General features: G+C 35.5%; 2 long non-coding RNA genes across 2 annotated transcripts; one reads left to right on the top strand and one right to left on the bottom strand.

Moving 5' to 3' along the window:
• Positions 1-2,883: 2,883 nt before the first annotated feature.
• On the top strand, positions 2,884-5,081 carry LOC134679592 (uncharacterized). Its single transcript, XR_010100359.1, has 3 exons — positions 2,884-3,383; positions 3,881-4,009; positions 4,883-5,081. It is a non-coding gene; the product is annotated as an uncharacterized LOC134679592 (long non-coding RNA).
• Positions 4,765-6,635, bottom strand: LOC134679590 (uncharacterized). The gene is made up of 3 exons (XR_010100358.1): positions 6,284-6,635; positions 5,954-6,186; positions 4,765-5,034 (listed from the first exon to the last, which is right to left on the bottom strand). It is a non-coding gene; the product is annotated as an uncharacterized LOC134679590 (long non-coding RNA).
• Between the last annotated feature and the right edge of the window lie 11,754 nt (positions 6,636-18,389).

Below are 18,389 nucleotides of genomic sequence, written 5' to 3'. Positions count from 1 at the left end.
TTCCATTCTTCACAAGCTCCAACCGCGGCGGCATAGTGATGTTACTCAACAACAATCGCTACAACCGTCACAAAGTCCGCGGGCCGAAGATAATCTGGCGCTGCGTCAAGTACACGAACGAGTGCCGCGTCTCCGTGCAGACCATGAACGGAGTTGTGGTTAGGATCAATAATCAACACACGCATTTTTAGATGTAATGTGTGTTTAAGTTTATGCAGCTGGCGGGAGATCAGTCATGACCAGGGTACGTGGGAAAGGAAGACGGATGACTTTACACTGCAGTGTAACGCCTAGCTACACTCTATTCTTATATAAAATAAAATAAATTAATATTTAAGGATCATTTTGGTGAGAGCCATACTCTGAGTAGCTCTATTAAATGTAATAAATACTGTGTGTAACATAGCTGTAAATTGATACATTTTATAATACTAAATATGTACATAATCCGCTCTCTCACAGAACACTCTTTTTCTGTACGACTAGTATTGAATAAACTGGCTCCGGCCTACGGGTTACGGTGGCGGCGTAGCAGTTCGTAGCGACAATTCTCGTACCTATTTAGTACGAGTATGATGATAAGAGTGATAAACAATAATTTGTTAACCCACATTCATTTAGCAATAAGTTGTCAACTTTAAGCCTCAATTTTTTGTGTTGACATCTATTGCAAAATGAATATGGATTAACCCATTATTGCTTATCAGCACCGTTTATACGGATGTATGTGATGTGATCTAGATTAATGATTTATGAATTTACCTGTGTCAATATTTAACGTATTTAAATTAATTTTATTGTAATATATGTATTTAAAATAATGAAGATAGTGTTTTATCAATAAAAAAGCATTAGAATTAAGTGTCAATATAAATGGCTTTATTAACCTAATATTGTTTTATTACAACATGTAGGTACAGGTACCAAATGTCTGGTATATAATATATTAACATTCTCCTTTATAAACATACGTCTAGATGTGATACACTTTTACTGCAAAATGTGGCCGGCAACTACAAGAATCTTGCTTTTACTAACTAATGTTAACTAAACTTAGCCTATAGTGTTTTTACTATAAGAGCCAAACATTTTACATATATTGAATAGGTATACGTTTTATTACCAGGTCCAATTTATAAAACTTCTAACCGCGGCGGTATCGTGATGCTGCTGGACAATAGGCGTTTCAACATGTACAGCAAGCACGGCTTGAAGACGAACTGGCGGTGCGTCAAGTACACGCCCGGGTCCGCGTGTCGAGTCTCCGTGGTGACAGTTAATGGCGCTGTAGTGAAAATAACTAATGAGCACAACCATTAAAGTAGTAAGAATTCGAGTAATTCTTACTCTGTCAGACCTAAAGCGTATGTAAATGTGATTCAAAGAATGAAGATAAATTAAATTCACTGGAACCACGTAAATATATCAGATCTCTGTAGTAAGTACTTAACAGTTCTTAACGCCTTTGTGCTACTGTGAAAATAACTAACTGTCGCGTCCAATGACGACCTCTACGTCAGTTCGTTTCCCGTAACTTGGTTGTAGACATTTGGAAAATGGAACTCTGGAATAGGGAACTCTTAGGGGCGTAATTATTAAAAAGTATTTTTTTATTCGGATGACTGTGTTTTTGTTGCTGTTCTGTATTTTTTGACGAAGCATGCCGTGTGTGCAGCACCTGTGACGCAACCTGCGCTATGTATTGAACTCTTTATACTCTCTCTCACAGAACCAGGCGTGTCTCACTCCGCGATTTCGTCGCTTTGCTACAGGTAGCTAAAAGTACATCCGTTCGGCCCCAATTTTGGGGTTTGCCATAAGCCGCGCGTGGCGTTGTCGCCACCTAGCGGCCATATCTGTGCTGATCGTAACAGACGCGTTTTGTTAGAGAGTGAGTCTTCTGTACTTAGTACTATTATTTATTCTGTGACAGAACACTTACTAAACTTGCACTGAATAAATTTGTCACGGCCTATGGGTTACGGCGGCGTAGCAATTCGCAGCGGTAATTCTCGTATGTGATGTGATCTAGATGAATGGTTTATGATTTATATGTTGGAATATTGATGTATTTAGGTAAATTAAGATAATGTTTTTTCAATAAAATAACATTAAATTAAGTATCAGTATAAATAGTTATCATCGTACATTTAAAAATGTGTTTAAAAAGTTTCAATTATATTTGTACTTAGTCCGTGGTAAACTAATGTAGTAGTTGTCTTCAGTTCTGCCATAGAACGTCGCGAATTTAAGAGCTAGAAAGAAAAAGAAAAAACCCAGCCGCTGGCAACATTATGTCAGTTTTTAGTTTCGCGCCAACGCGGAACGTCTCGCGAAACCGGTTTCGGTGTGATAAATTGTTTTTTCAGTGAAATTTCAGGAATACAGACCAAAATTATTATGTCTAAAATGATAAGTGGAAGTTTAAATTACTATAAAAAGAAGAGTTGATATGAAGATCTACGAAATTTGGAGTAATTTACATATGACGCTATGACATGTTTCCGTCATCCCAACAATGTTTTTGTTACATACAAATACTATTACTGGCATAGTATGTTATATTACTCGTATGCCCTGTTTTCCGGTGGAAAACAACATTTTTGTAACCATATACGAATGATAATAACAATGAATAAAAAAGTTATCATAACCTAATCATAACCTCTCAGGCCTCAGTAATACTGCGTTGCAGTAACTTCAGTGTCGAAGATTGTTTATTCACGATCACGACTTTACTCTGATCGTCTTTTCACTCTTTTCCGTTGGAAAAGTATGCACATTTTGAAACTTACAAAGCATCATCTTTAATACCAATGGAAGACAAGATACAGAAATAAAATATACTCAGTCACTCGTTGAGTGAAGACATAAAGTATAACAGCCGTATTCATAAACAGTTAGAGCATTGATCATCAGTTGCTGATAACCGGATGTCACAAAACGTGATTCATAAACACTTTTTAGCGCTAAACAGTTGATCATCTCTTTATTAAATCCTCGGAAAGTTACGGAGCCGAGGACCCTTCTTTATCTGTTTATTATCTGCTATTTTACAAGATGGCGGTCACGAAACAGCTGATTTTGGCAAGAGTGACAAGAGCAAGAGCAAATAGTACGTTTTGGTTAAAATCCCAAATGTGAATGGAAAACAACTTTAATATGTGCAATTACGTATTACATACCTGGATATAGTGCGAAAATGGCGCGAAACCTAAATATCCCGCTTTTTATAAGTTGTTTATGTGATTTTGTGTATGGTGATTTTCGTTTAACCAAAATATCGAAGAAGGCAACAGAATTCTATGATCGCGTAGTCGGAAAAATGCATCATAAACGGAGCGAGTTCCTCCCTCACAGCTATTAGGCGTTTGGAGAAATAGGTAAACCGCCAGATTCACTTAAATCTATGCGGGCCAGCTTCATTGCTCGCCATACAATCGCATTTTCGAAACCAAGTTTGGCTTGGCAAGTAATATAAGAGCGTTCCATGTTCCTAATTAAAAATATTTGGAGGAGTCGCCATCGTCGGACACGGCGAGGACTTACTTATATTTGTGCGTAAACCCTTTAGTTATTCGTTATTACCACTTGCCAGAAACGTTGTTTTTAATTTAAGATCAGGGTGTTCGCATTTCGCAAACTTAAATTTAATTGCATTTCTTGCGCACATTATACCTACCTATATAATATTATAGACCCTGTAAGAGTACATCAATCTCGTTCATAGTTTGCAATTGAATAACTAACCATTATACCTAATGAGATTATAATATTTACCATAAGTTAACTTGTTTTATAGACATATTTAACCGACTGTGTTTAATAAAAAATATCACAGGTAAGTAGGCACTACTTAAAAGTATCAACTTATTTACAGGTAAAAGAAGTGTGCACTCTTGTCAGTCTGGTAAAGTGATGAAAAATCTGAAAAAGTCACGGGTATATGCAGTCATTGCATAGGCAGTTTGCTCAATATTGGCTTTGAGCATAACAATTTGGCCTCCAGGTAAAAATATTGCAAGCTGAACTTTATAGAATGAAAGTTTCAACTAATTATTCAGTATGGTCATCCAGGTTGGATTCTATACCTACCTGTTCTTGACGCTAAGGTTTCCAGTGCTCCCAAAAATGCACTGTCGGCTATTTGTAACTCCGCTAGTTGCCTGTAGGCTGCAGTGCTTAATATCAGATGGGCAGCACTAAACTTGTCCTTGTCATTGTCTGGTATTCAAAAATACCTTTTAATTTTATTCTACATAAGAACCATTAATTACCAATATTATTTTTGAACTTCTTTGAACTAGGTACATAGCATGAACTTACCTATGAATATCTACTTTACTTTATATAAATTGTACACTTTCATCAGAACAATATTGCAAACACATGAATATCATAAATATGTGCAAAATAGGGTCCTACTTTCCTTTTTAGAACTCTCAAAATGATTTGCTATTATGGTATTTATATGAAAATTTATTTTCTAATAATAATCTGGTGCTTTATTTTATACATGGTATGGTGTGACATAATTTATTTTAAGTACAGGAAACATCCCTATTAGACTGCTAGATACATTTAAGATTTTATTGCATTGTAATTAGAAAAATGGAATTTTGAGTATTTCAATATGGGTACAGTCGCCTGCAATAATATGTTACTCTTCGAAGGCTGCAAAAATGTGCAATGCTCTTATGGGCCTTTGTTGTGTAACATATTATTGCAGGTGACTGTACATCATTAATAAAAATTGTACAAACCTTAACAAGTCAAAAAATATATTTAATTAGTAAAATAAAACACCAATTAAATTAGAACAATTTTATTACTTCAACCTAAATCAAGCTAGGTTTTCATTTTGATGTTTTTTTTCTTTTAGGTTTCTTGCTGATTTCCTGCTGGGACTTGCAGTGTACGGAGTCAGTTACACTTCTCTGACCAATATTCACAGCTGTTCACAGGCCACAGCTTTTCTTCCAAAGCCTGGAGTTATTCAACAATAACAGTGGCTAATGATGGTACTTTCAGGATCTGAAAAGATGCAATAATTTGAATAAAAGTATTTTTGTATTCAACAATTTTCTTTAATTTTTAGCTTATGATATAATGGATGTACTTAAGTTAGGGTCACATGATTCAATATAGTTATGGTAACTAAGTATCATTTTAAGCTATAGACAGAGATCAATATGACTTCATTTATTATTCATTACCTATTAGGTACTATAATATGATATCATTGTACATTGACCTTACAAACTCTCTGGAATAGATGTCCAAACTGTCTGATGAGATATAGATTAGCCAACTTAATTATAACCAACTGTACGCAGAAAACATCTTATTTTTAATCAGCAGGTACACAGTATCTATACACACACCTGTACACTGGTATTTAAATACTGCCTAATTTGTGAACCATCCTTCCTCGTAGTAAGTAGGTTGGCTAGGTGATCGAGTATAATAACCATCGCATTGTTCCATGCATAAAATAAATACCATTACAAAATTATTACTAATGACACGATGACAAGAAGTAAACTCGCGACACAACGGCTTGTTACAATAAAACATCACTTGTACATATAATTATCATTTGGTTCCATTGTATGGTTAAGAAATATAATACCTATAATAGGTAGGTACCTATGCATAATTTTAAACAAATACACCAAGCTCCACAAAGCACGGATAAATTTACCAAATTTATAAGTGTTATAACCTTTAAATAATGTCAAAGCCGTCAATGCAAGTGTCAATCTTAACATGTTCAGATACTACATTTTATGTTACGTACCTATGTCTATAATATATTATAAATAGATGGTCATGCCCAAAATTTGAACTGTACCTAGAGTTATCATCAAAATCGCTGCAGACTTTTCTTTGTCTAACTCTAAACACTGCAGGTATGTAAGGTAAACAAGAAAGTATAGGACATTGTTCATACCTGATTTAGTGAGTCTGAATGGACTTCGTTTTGTTGACCCGTTGTGAATTTCTGCCGCAACCAGAATAAATTAGTGTGAACTCATGAACCATTATTCAATGGTTCTTCTTGCGGAGGCGAGTGGGGTCTGGTACGGTATCTGGCTTCGACTTCTTCTCTTCGCTAATTATGCACTTCTCGGTTAGTTTGAAAGAACCCCACTTCTTTCGACTCCATTCCACATAATATTGAAACTAAAAGCAATAAGATATAGGTATATCAACATTGCAGTGAACTCATATTATTACTTGTTGCTGTATAAGATACTTGTCTGTAAACGTAGTTACTCACCAAGTTTTATAAAATTTCCGGCCATGCAGCAATCTTTAATTATTTTTGTGGCACAGAAGCTATTTTAATAAGAGATAATTCCGAAAATTAGTCAAAATAGTAAATCAACTTCTTCATGATATTACGATTGGCCGCTAGTGCTGCTGTCAAACTTTTTTTTTAATTTAATGTTCAGCCATATTTTAGTCTATGATGCGCCAAGATGCCAACATAACGCGTCTAATCTGCTTATTAGTTAAGAAGCCCCTAATAAACGTTTATAAATCATGGTTCTTATCAACGGCTTATTAAGCCTAAACAGCGGATTAGCTAATAAGCTGATCATTCCTCATTTAAGGATTTTTTATGAATACGGCTGTAAATCTGTACATATACTATTACAACATAATATGTTATATTATGTTTTCCTCCCGGTGGGAGAGTAGTGCATAACATTTACAAGGTATGTAAATAAAGGACCATTAGGTACCTTTAATTTTTTCAAGGAACTGATTCTCATTCATTCTGACCCGTTGGGCTAAGATGACTTAAGTACATTTCAACAGATGTTTCAGTCCAAGATGAATCGACTTGTACGAGTTCCCATTTCCATTTTTTGTTGGAACTCTAAACGGTTGGGTTACCGATACATATATTTGGATGAGCCTGGTATATAAAATTTATTATATCTGTCCTTGCCCTAAATTAGGGTGCCAGAAAATGTTAGTTTTGGTCATAAAATTATCTGAAGTGAGCTTCAGACTCAAAATTTGTTTTTTCATTAATTAAAGAGTATACTAGAAGTGGTTTTTTACAAAACTGGATTTTGGACCAAAATAACCCACAGAAGAGGAATAACAAATGAAAAACGAAAAAGATGAAGTCCCCAACTTAAACTTGTTGGATATACCTACAATCAAAGTTTAATGTTATGCTGGAAATACCAAGTACAAACAATATAACATAGACTGGACACTGACATAAAAGAGTCCCTTTTGAATAAAACTATTAAATTTATCATGGTAGACATTACCGTCCTTGCTGTCACTGTCTGATAATGAGCTCAATTTTTTATATGCTCAGATACAGATAATATCTATCATAAACAAATCTGTTATATGCATCCACATTACACACATACCTAAAGCTGTGAGACAGGTGGTCGACAGAAGTGGAGAGTCTGTGTAAAATACAAAGTATTGAGTGCTGAATGGTAATTGATTCATGCATTAAAATGATTAAAGGATCAGTCTATTTTGGTAAGTAAGTAAATACCCAGTATTAAGATACCATCATGTGGATGTCAGCAAAATTCTCAAAACATTTAAGTACTTTAATGAACAGATACTGATACTAGTGTCATGGTTCTTATAAGTTTCTTATACATATACATGTATAAGTCAGAGTATTATGACTCAAGCTGTCATAGTAAGTACAATACAACATAGTACTTAATATTTTACAACATTCAATTTAATTCCTCTCTTCATAAACATGCAACAAACATCAAGTGGATTGGAATATGATGATTCATGCTATAATACCTACTATATGGGCATATTGCAATCAGAAGGCGTCATAAATAAGACATTTTATTAAAATATTTATTTATTTAAGTGACTTTGATCACACAAATTGAAAACCCAAGATGGATTATTGGGAAATATAAGGTTTTTTCAACTTTAAGGTTTAATTTATGTGTATAATTTTAATATTACACAATTACTATTACATGAGTAGATACACCAAGAAAAATTTTAAGCAGGATAATTAAAAATATATAATCATAATAATATTCTCGGGCCTAACTAGAGTTTATTATAACATATATAGAAATGTATACTCATATGATGGACCTTGCACCTAAGAAACAACTACCAAGAAAGGTTTGCCTAGGCCTTAATAATTATAATTATCTTTATGAACTGTATTAAGTACATATAACAGTCCTTTTAGGGTTTATAGATCTTCTTATTCAAGTTTGATTCTTCAATGAGATAAGTGTCTAAAATCTATAGGTATTACAGAATACACAGTGCAATGTAGGTTTGCATCTACCTATATGTATAGCAGACTATGTGCCAGCAGTGAATTATATACCGTTTTTTGAATTATGTGCCATATCATTAAGAAGGAGAGTTAGCAAAGAAGGAAGTTAGCAAAAAGATCCAATTTTCCCTTGGAGATATTGACATAATCCATTAAATAGCAATAAGAAAATAACAAATATCCAACTAACTTCACATATTTTAATGTGAGTCCTATATAATAAATATAACTATATACCATTCATAAAATATTTATTACAATTGCTCAGAGAAAGAATAATATACTTAAATAACAATCACATGAAGATGTACCAATACATCACAAATAAGAATGACATCTTTGAAGATGACAATGATAAATCTTTATTTTGGGTCTTTGTCGTCTATTTACCTGGCTTCTTAGACTAGGTGTTAAATAAGATGGCTCTAAGAGATACACTTAAATTACTTAATTTAGTTATTAGTGTGTTTATTTAATACCAACAATAATATTTAGAATAAAAAAAAAAAAAAAAATGTCTTACGATCTCTTTTCTTAGGATAACAGCTTTTTTATAACATCCCTAACTATTCAAGGATAACCAGTAATTTGAGATACAAATATCAAAGTATTTACAATCTGAGCCCTATGTATATATAGATTGAATGGCCCTGAAAATAAAAAACAGGAAACACATAACATAATACTTAGAGATGTCCCATCTGTATCTTAAACAAGGTGATTCACTCTTCATCATGCTATAAAAGAAGCTGGAAAACCAGGGTGTAACCACCACAGGATTGGGAGTTATAGATATATATATATATATAGTCATTTTAGATTGATAACAATTTTGAGATATTGATCTCCACTCTCGTAACTATTAAGAGACTTAAGATGTAGATGCTGAATGACTTGCTGGTAGGTGGATTATATGGAATAAGAAGGTATCATTCAAGAAATCATTATACAAGGAAAGTTAAGACCTAGGCATATTATACTTTTCTCTATATCTAAGAATCTTACCTTTATGAGAAGAAGAAATATTTATTTATATATTTAACTAAGGCATCAGATTTTAATAAGGCTGAGTGAATGTATTTCCCAATTTACCACATCGATTTTAAACCTTATGTCAAAGTGATAAGGTACAATTTTCAATAAGATATGCCTGTTAAAGGGTTAATTATGACAAACTTATATTTTATTTCATTTTTGTTAACATACATACCTGTAATTACTTCATAGTCGACCATAGACTTGGTCTTACTTACTAGACTAGTAATTACTAGACCTAAATCTTATTGTTGTGTGTATTTATCGGACAAATAGTATAACCGCCAATGAATTTATGACTCGCTTAGAAAGTGTGCTCGCTAAGATCGCGGATTATGATAAGGATTGCATTATTGTAGGCGACATGAATATTGATTTTTTAAATGATGACCCTTCTAGGAATAATTTGATTGATTTACTAGCTGTATACAATTTTAGATGTATTGTAGATTTTTATACTAGGATTAGCAGTCATTCGGCTACGTGTTTAGACCATGTATATACTAACTGCCGGCCCGATGTAACGCATGCGTCTCCTGTGGCTACAAACATTAGTGATCATCTCGCGGTGCGCTGCGAGGTGATGTACCAGGCTCGCGCGCCACCGGCGCCGGCGCGGTTGGCACGCGCATTTACTCATGCGAACCGAACTTCCTTCATAGAAGCATTATTCAGTATAAACTGGAACGATTTGTGGAATCGCCGTGGACGCACGGCTGCGCAGATGGCGTCATCTACTATAAATATTATTAAATATCACTTTGACAGTTGCTTTCCATTTAAATTGTATAATCGTAAGAATCAATCCTGGGTATCAGATGACATTTTCAATTTAAAACTATTTTTATTTGATATTATTAAAATTGGCAATGTGTTTCCAAATAATGAACGCCTAAAACAAATAATCGACAGTACACATAAGAGGTATAACGAGCTCGTTAGGCAGACAAAATACGACCATTATAAAAATACTATAAAAATGAGCCAAAGTGCCTCCAAATCCATGTGGCAAATTGTAAATAAGGAACGGGGCAGAACCTCACGCCCTCTGGCAGATTTTTTTGATGTTGTCGTAGACTCAGACGGGACCAGTTTTGCATCGAAACAGGACGCTGCGAGTGCTATGAACAAACGGTTTGCGTCCGCGGCGGCGGCATGTGGAGCACCGAGCGCCGACTTGCCGCAGGTGAGTGCCGCGCTGAGCCTTGCCCGCGCGCCGGCTGATTGTAGCCTGCTCCTCCGTCCGTTCTCTGTAGCTGAGGTGTTTCAAATAATCACCAAAAACATCCCACACAAAGCCACTAAAGATCTATACGATATTTCTATGGAGCTCATATATATCGCTGCCACTCCCCTATCACCTGTGCTGGCGGATCTGTATAATCAATGCATTTTCGAAGGAGTCTATCCCTCATCCCTTAAAACAAGTAAAATTTCACCTGTGTTTAAGGGAAAAGGAAAAAGAGAAAACATTGATGGATACAGACCCGTCTCCATAATTCCAGCGGTGGCTAAGGTGTTCGAAAATGGCCTCAGCTCGCGACTAACGGATTTTCTTACGGCTACAGACGCTCTGTCTGTGCGGCAATATGCCTACCGCGCGGGCCGCTCGACTTGCGGGATGACGCGTGAGCTGGTGCGCTGTGTTGTGGGTGCTCGCGAACAGGGCCGGCAGGTCGCTCTGTTATGCTGTGACCTGTCGAAGGCGTTCGATGTTGCTGACCACAGCGTGCTCGCTGTCAAACTGCGCCACTATGGCATTAGAGGTAAAGCGCACGCACTCTTAACAGATATGCTTCATGGTAGGTCCCAGGCAGTGGTAGGTGACGGGGGCAGAGTGAGATCGGAAGCGATATCGACGGTAATGGGAGTTGCACAAGGGTCGTCGGTGTCGAATATACTTTTCTCGCTGCTTCTAAATGACCTTCCGGAAGCAATAACAGCGGGAGAAGCTTATATGTATGCCGATGACGTCGCTGTTGTAGTATCCGCACCCAATATAGATGAACTCGAGCAGCGCCTAAATGAAGTTGCTAGTCAGGTATCGCGGTATTTCAGTGTGAACGGCTTAGCACTTAACTTAAAAAAGACCAATTTCCTCCATTTCAATCTTGCTGGAAGAGATCCTAGAGATCTAGTGGTACTCGTGGACCGTGTCAGAATAGACCGGGTCCAAAGCGCCGCATTTCTGGGCATTGAACTTGATAGGGGCCTCCAGTGGGAAGCACACACTATGAAAGTTTGTAACAAACTGGCGGGTGCCTGCTTCGCACTGCGACGCCTGGCAAGGGTGGTGCCCAGGGATGTGGTGAGGTCCTGCTATTTTGCCACTGTGCACTCGATCCTCCAATACGGTGCGGAGCTGTGGGGCCGCGCTGCCGAATGGGAGCGTGTCTTCCGAATGCAGAAAAGAGCCGTCCGAGCGATTGTACAGGTAGGACAAAATACATCTGCAAAACCACTCTTTAAGGACCTCCAGATACTCACGCTGCCCTCTGTAGTCATATACCAAGTAGCTGTCTATGTGCGATGCCACCTTAATGAATACGCGAGAGGAGCTGACGTGCACGGTCGTAACTTGCGGAATGCCCACAGGCTCCTGGGTGTTAAGCATAGGTTAGCCAAGTCAGCGAAACTAACCCACGTGATGGGGCCGACTGTGTACAACAGACTGCCGAGTCATGTCACGAATGCGCCGTCATTAATGAGCTTTAAAATACAACTGAAACGATGGCTTATCGAGCACACTTTTTACAGCTTTAATGAGTTTATGGAGTACAAAATAAGTACCCAAACTTAGATTTATATTTAATTTTTAATTGTATATCATATTATTATGTAAAATGTTACAAATCTTATTTTGTAAATAATTTCTTGTAAACAATATTTTTGACATGTAATACGAACTATTATGAATAAAATATATGAAATATATATATATATATGAAATATATGTCTATTCTTTATTCTGTTGCCGCACACGCACGCTACTAGACGTACTTCGTTTTAGCTCTCAGTCATTAAATCCGTATGGATTAATGCTACGACTAACGATTTATCGCGTTAGATATCGCATAATATCGCAATAAAAAAGTGTTAGTGATTCCATGATTCTCTCCAACATATCCATGATTCACAATATTTGTGACGAATGGAGCAACGTATAGTACTTGATAATTATTTAATTTAATTGTAGACAAACACAAAATTAAATTGGGATCGGTTTGAAAGTACAAGGAGAGTTTTGACTTAACATATATACTTACATATAATATAATGTTGTTAATTTACCATTTCATAATTAAGTCTTGTCAACAGTTAGTGACCTGACAGTTATAAGTGGTACTAACTTATTGAATAAAATGAAATCTGTATAATGGAGATATAATTATGGTAATTATAATAAAGCGTGTGAGAGAGACAAAGGATAGTATGATTGACTTCAACAACAAGAGTGCAGATGAATGATAAATAGTAATTATTGTTTTTCAAGGCGCGCCTTGGTCCAAATGACAAAAACAAATTATAGTATTTAAATACATAACTTACGATTTACCTACCTACAGTAACTGTACAACTAAATATTATTACTAAAAGGTTAAAAAAAGAAAAAAAAAATTACTAAATAAAATGTAAATAGGTACAGAAATTTACAAACTTTAAATAATTTTTGTGTGTGTAATTTGATTATTCCAGAACTAGAATAAATTAGGTACAAATTAATTTGGTTATAGTATGAGCACGCAAATTATTTAGGCAACTTATGATACTTAGTAATGTCATGTAATTACTCACGCTTTGCCTTGTCTTACAGACATTAAGTTTGTAATAGCGAGGTACCTTGCTAGAGAACAATGAATCTCAGCTAGGTCATTGAAAGGTACTCGTATATTATATTAAAGCTTTCTCTTACATATTATGCCTGAATAATAACCAATTTTATAATGATAATTAGACGTTTGATTAGTAGGTAGTTACAGATATTTCAAAGCAGGCTCTCATGAGCGATGCTTGATGATGATGGGATATTTCCAAAGATCCAGAGTTCTCGAAAACTATCATTAGGTCTGTTATTAATTCCATAATGCAATTCCATAATTTGGTTAATAATAAGTTTACACTTGTTTCTTAACTGTGTTTTTCAATATTTATATATTATGAATATGGGACACAAGTATGTTCCTGAGAGGCTAAACGTTATATCATTACAGTTAGTTATTGATGTTAAATTCTCTAAACATCTACATTAGTTTACCACGGACTAAGTACAAATATAATTACAGGATTAAACGAACTTACCTGAAGTGAAGTTCTATCCTGATTATATGAAGTACTTAGTCCGTGGTAGGAGCTTCCCTCCCTCCCAAGTTAACATTCATCTTGTTAACTTCTTCCCTTGTTAGCCTCTCGATTTAGCTCTAAACTTACTGACATAATGTTGCCAGCGGCTGGGTTTTTTCTTTTTCTTTCTAGCTCTTAAATTCGCGACGTTCTATGGCAGAACTGAAGACAACTACTACATTAGTTTACCACGGACTAAGTACTTCATATAATCAGGATAGAACTTCACTTCAGGTAAGTTCGTTTAATCCTGTAATTATAATGTGCTTCATGGTATCTACTGTTTATTTTTTCGTATTTGATTTATTCATGTGGCAATAAACACCGTCCTAGTAAACCCGATTAATTAATAATATACATAAACAAATACAAAACCAAGAAGAAAAATAAACAAATGGGTTACTTCGCTCGGGCGGACGAAATTATAGGTAGGTAGGTAGGTAGGACCCGGGTATGTCCTTAAACTACGTCCAAGACCACCGGTGGACGGGCAGCAGCGTCCCTCAAATTCGGTGTACTCGACTGCGATCGCCAACCCGCCTGCCAAGCGTGGCGATTATGGCATTCACCCCCCAAAAAGGGGGAGGCCTATGTTCAGCAGTGGATGTCTTATGGCTGAGATGATGATGATGATGATGAATAAAAGTTTTATTTCCAGGTCCAATTTATAAAGCTTCTAACCGCGGCGGCATCGTGATGCTGCTGGACCAGAAGCGTTTCAACATGCACAAAATACAAGGCATGAAGACGATCTGGCGGTGCGTCAAGTACACGAGGGCGGCGTGTCGAGTCACCGCGATGACAGTTAATGGCGCTATAGTGAGAGTTACTAATGAGCATAACCATTAAAAATAGTAAGAACTCGAGTAATATTGACTCTGACAGACCAAGCAAATGTACATGAAATTAAAGGAATGAAGACGATCATGTAATGCGTCTTCCGTAGCAAAATAGTTATTTTTCTACTCATCGACTATAATTCTTGAATTAAGATTTTTTATACCAAACTTCAATTGGGTATTTTTAATGTATGGGCTCCCAACTCAACTATAATATTCATAACGATACAGTTTAGTCAACTATAATGAAATTGACCAATCACAGCTTGCCGCGATCAAGAGGACGAAACAAAACCATAGCTCAAATTAATTATTTATTTTAGGTTGTATAGTAGAAACAATTGGTTCATAAGTCAGAAACGCGCATGTGACACCCTTAATATAGCAACATCCATAGACTACGAAAACCACTTAGTGTTGCTTGTTAGTCTCCATAGGCTACGGTGGCCAAAATCGAGAAAACAACTGTCTAAAAATTGAATTTAGCGCGGAGCAAGTACCAGGGCCTCATGAGTTACGAGAAGGTGTCGTTGACCAACGCGCCGGGCGCGGCGGCCGGGGCGCGTAGTATGAATAAGGTATCTCGGCTGCTCGCGTAGCATCTTAGCTGCATACTTTTGGTTTGGTTTGTTTGTATGATTCTACTAGTTTAAAGTATTATTTTTGTTGACTCGTAGAAAAAGTCTTGTATACAATAGTGATATAATCAAGCTTTTCAATCTCGTACCAGACTTAGGCAACTCAGCAAGCTTCGTTGCCTAAACACGGTACTCGACTGAAAAGCTCTCTATTATATCACGATTGTATAAAATACTCTCTCAAATCAAGTTCAACCGAAAAAGTCTTGAAGGAACTGTCATGGGCATTGCTACTAGTATTCACCGCGAGGAGTATAATGAACATAAGCAAGGAAGTTGTGGAATAATAGTAGTTTATGTGACTGCTATACTTATAATGAATTATTTTTAAATACGAGTAAGAGTTTATGAAACGAGCTGAAATTTGCGGTTTTGAACGCATCATAGGGGTATTATTGTATATACCGTGTGGATAAACAGTTTAAAACTGAACTAAAATGATCGGTCTGATCATTTCGTGGCACTTTATCCTTTCTATGTTATCCTGTTTTGTATAATATTCTCTTCTTGTTTGTGTTTACGAATAAATTAGGTTTCTTCTCTATCTATATTCTATCCTATTCTTAAAATTAATAAAATATTTTGATGATACTTAAAACTAGTTACTTTGAAACTGTACCTACGCACGACTTGGATTTGTTTTTTCAGAAATCCTCCCATTACAGTGACATTAAACAGACAACAACTCATAATGTATAAACTGAAATAGAAAAAGTGACCAAGCCTTGCAAAAGGGCTTGGTCACTTTTTCTTTAGAGTATGATATTTATTTTAGTTAAAAATTTACATAAACTAATGTGGCTACTTAAAAAACATCAATCATGTTTAACTTTTTAGGTCCATATTTTACAAAATCGAGCCGCGGCCGCCCAGTGATGATATTCCGCGGCAAACGGTACAACATGCTGAACAGGCGAGCTGGCAAGGCGGTTTGGCGATGTGTGAAGACCAACTCGCAGTTCAGCTGTCGAGTCTCCATCACTACTGTGGATAACAATATCGTCAAGATTAATAATAAACACAGCCATTGAAGATGCTACATGTGTTGTGCAGTACTCGGATTCGGGCCGTATTGCGTTGCACCAATGCATGGTAGATGATAATATGACAAGTCACTTTACAATTTGAGCTTTGTATACAGTATTATTTTATAGTTTGGAACTTGGTATATAGAATAAGTTTTATTACGAGTCACTTGTGCTTTAACCTAAATCTAAATAATAAACAATAGTTGCACATATCTGAAATACGTTCTTTTTTTAACGATTATATTTATAATCTCGTAACCAACACTTTCTAACATTGGACGATTGTAGGTTTTCCTTAAGTTCCAGTGTCCAGGGATTCAAGGACCCACCGTAGATATTGCTGTCTTAAGTCATCATTTTCCATCAGGTGGGACTAAGGTCAATCTAAATCTATTTTTCTGTTTTCGCTGATACACTAATACAGCTATAATACGACAGTCAACAACGTTATGTAATTCTATTTTAAATAAATAATGTTATTATGTTAAAACACAATAGGCATGTTGACAAGTTTCTAGAACTGTATTCATTTTATAGATAGACACGTAATTATTACAAAAAAAAATATTAAACAATTTTATTCATTAATTTTAAATACTAAATAGAGCTTAATTAGTTTAGTGTTTAAAGTTTGAGCCTAAACGCACCAAGCTGTCACGTGACGTCACGAACAGATAAATAAACAATCTGTTGCCAAAATGTCAGTCCTAGCGTAGAACAAAAGCTGTAGAAAGTATTTAATTTATATCTCTTTCTAAAAGATCAGTATTACGTAAATATATAAGCTAAAATAATGAATAACAAGTTTTACATGTCTTATGCAGTGCCTATGTGTAAAAGAACAACAATCAAGACTCTAGAGTATAAAACAAATATTTGTTACATGATACTTACGTTGCAGTTACGGATTTTGACTTGAATGATATTGTTACTTGCGAACTATATGTATACATATTACGTTCAGCGATGATAAAACCATTTCAAAAATGAATCACAAGAACTGATTTCACACAAAAACACTTACAGTTACAATTTAAAATGAATTATTATTGGGCCCAGATATAACTTTTTAAATTTTATTTTTTTTGTTTCCGACAGCCAACATGGCGATGATAGTTCCATTCAGCCAAATTATTAAAAAGATTTTGGTGAAATATCATATAATATAACATTGTATTTATTTAATAACAAATAAATATATATTTTTATATCATGTAATAATATTTTTTGTACGTAATAAATGTCTATTGTCGAAATAAAAAATACATACAGTTTTTGAACATCCAAACTCTTTGGCGGTGTCGTATGGATTACGGTCAGGTTTGACGACTAGTCTGTGGTGATTCTCATGTCATGACGTCACGCGCTCCGATTGGCGTTTGCAGTCACGTGATACTGGGCATTATTTTAAATACTTTTGATTATTTTTAATTAATTTATTACGCATATTTACACTTGCAAAATATGATTTTCAGCATTCTAATATTCCCTGCTATGGTAAAAACATAACAATGTTATATATTCGCGATTCATGTCAACATGCCTATTTCCTTTGTAATCTTACATTCATATTTCTGTTCTAGTTCCAATGTTCGTATCATCTCGGAGCGGCCGGCGGCCCGTCCTGCTTCTGGGCCATAATCGGTTCAATTATCACAAGGAGCAAGGAGCGAAGATTGTATGGCGGTGCGTCAAATATACTACGATCGCCTGCCGGGTGTCCGTCACCACTATCGACGGTGTTATCATCAGGACGCTTAACGATCATAACCATTAGGGATTTGTTAAAAACATTACTTGTTTTCTTAATGAAATTTAACTAGACCGCGAGTAAGTTTAACAGTTCAATTACAACTGTTGCATGTAGGTAACTACATATTTACGCTAGAAATGCAAAATCTGTGTTACGTATGCGGTGCGTGTACATAGTTAGTACGCTTTTGTAAAGCTTTTTGTTTTTGTGTTCACATAAAAAATGTTTTAGAGTGATCTTAAATAAAAAATAGTTGATGTTTTTTTTCTTATTTCTTTTGTTATGATTAGGTGTGTACGGCACCTGATTAATAAAATAGGTATTAAGAATATTTATAATCTGCTTAAATATATTATAAAAAAATCCACAGTTGTATGATTAAATGCTGTATATTTTTCCGTAGACCCCGAAGTCAAAATAATTATCCATCCGAGACAAAAAAGA

This window comes from Cydia fagiglandana, chromosome 2, assembly GCF_963556715.1.
Source record: "Cydia fagiglandana chromosome 2, ilCydFagi1.1, whole genome shotgun sequence".
NCBI lineage: Eukaryota > Metazoa > Arthropoda > Insecta > Lepidoptera > Tortricidae > Cydia > Cydia fagiglandana.
Note: the sequence above shows the minus strand (reverse complement) of the source record. Positions and strands in the feature narration are given on the sequence as shown.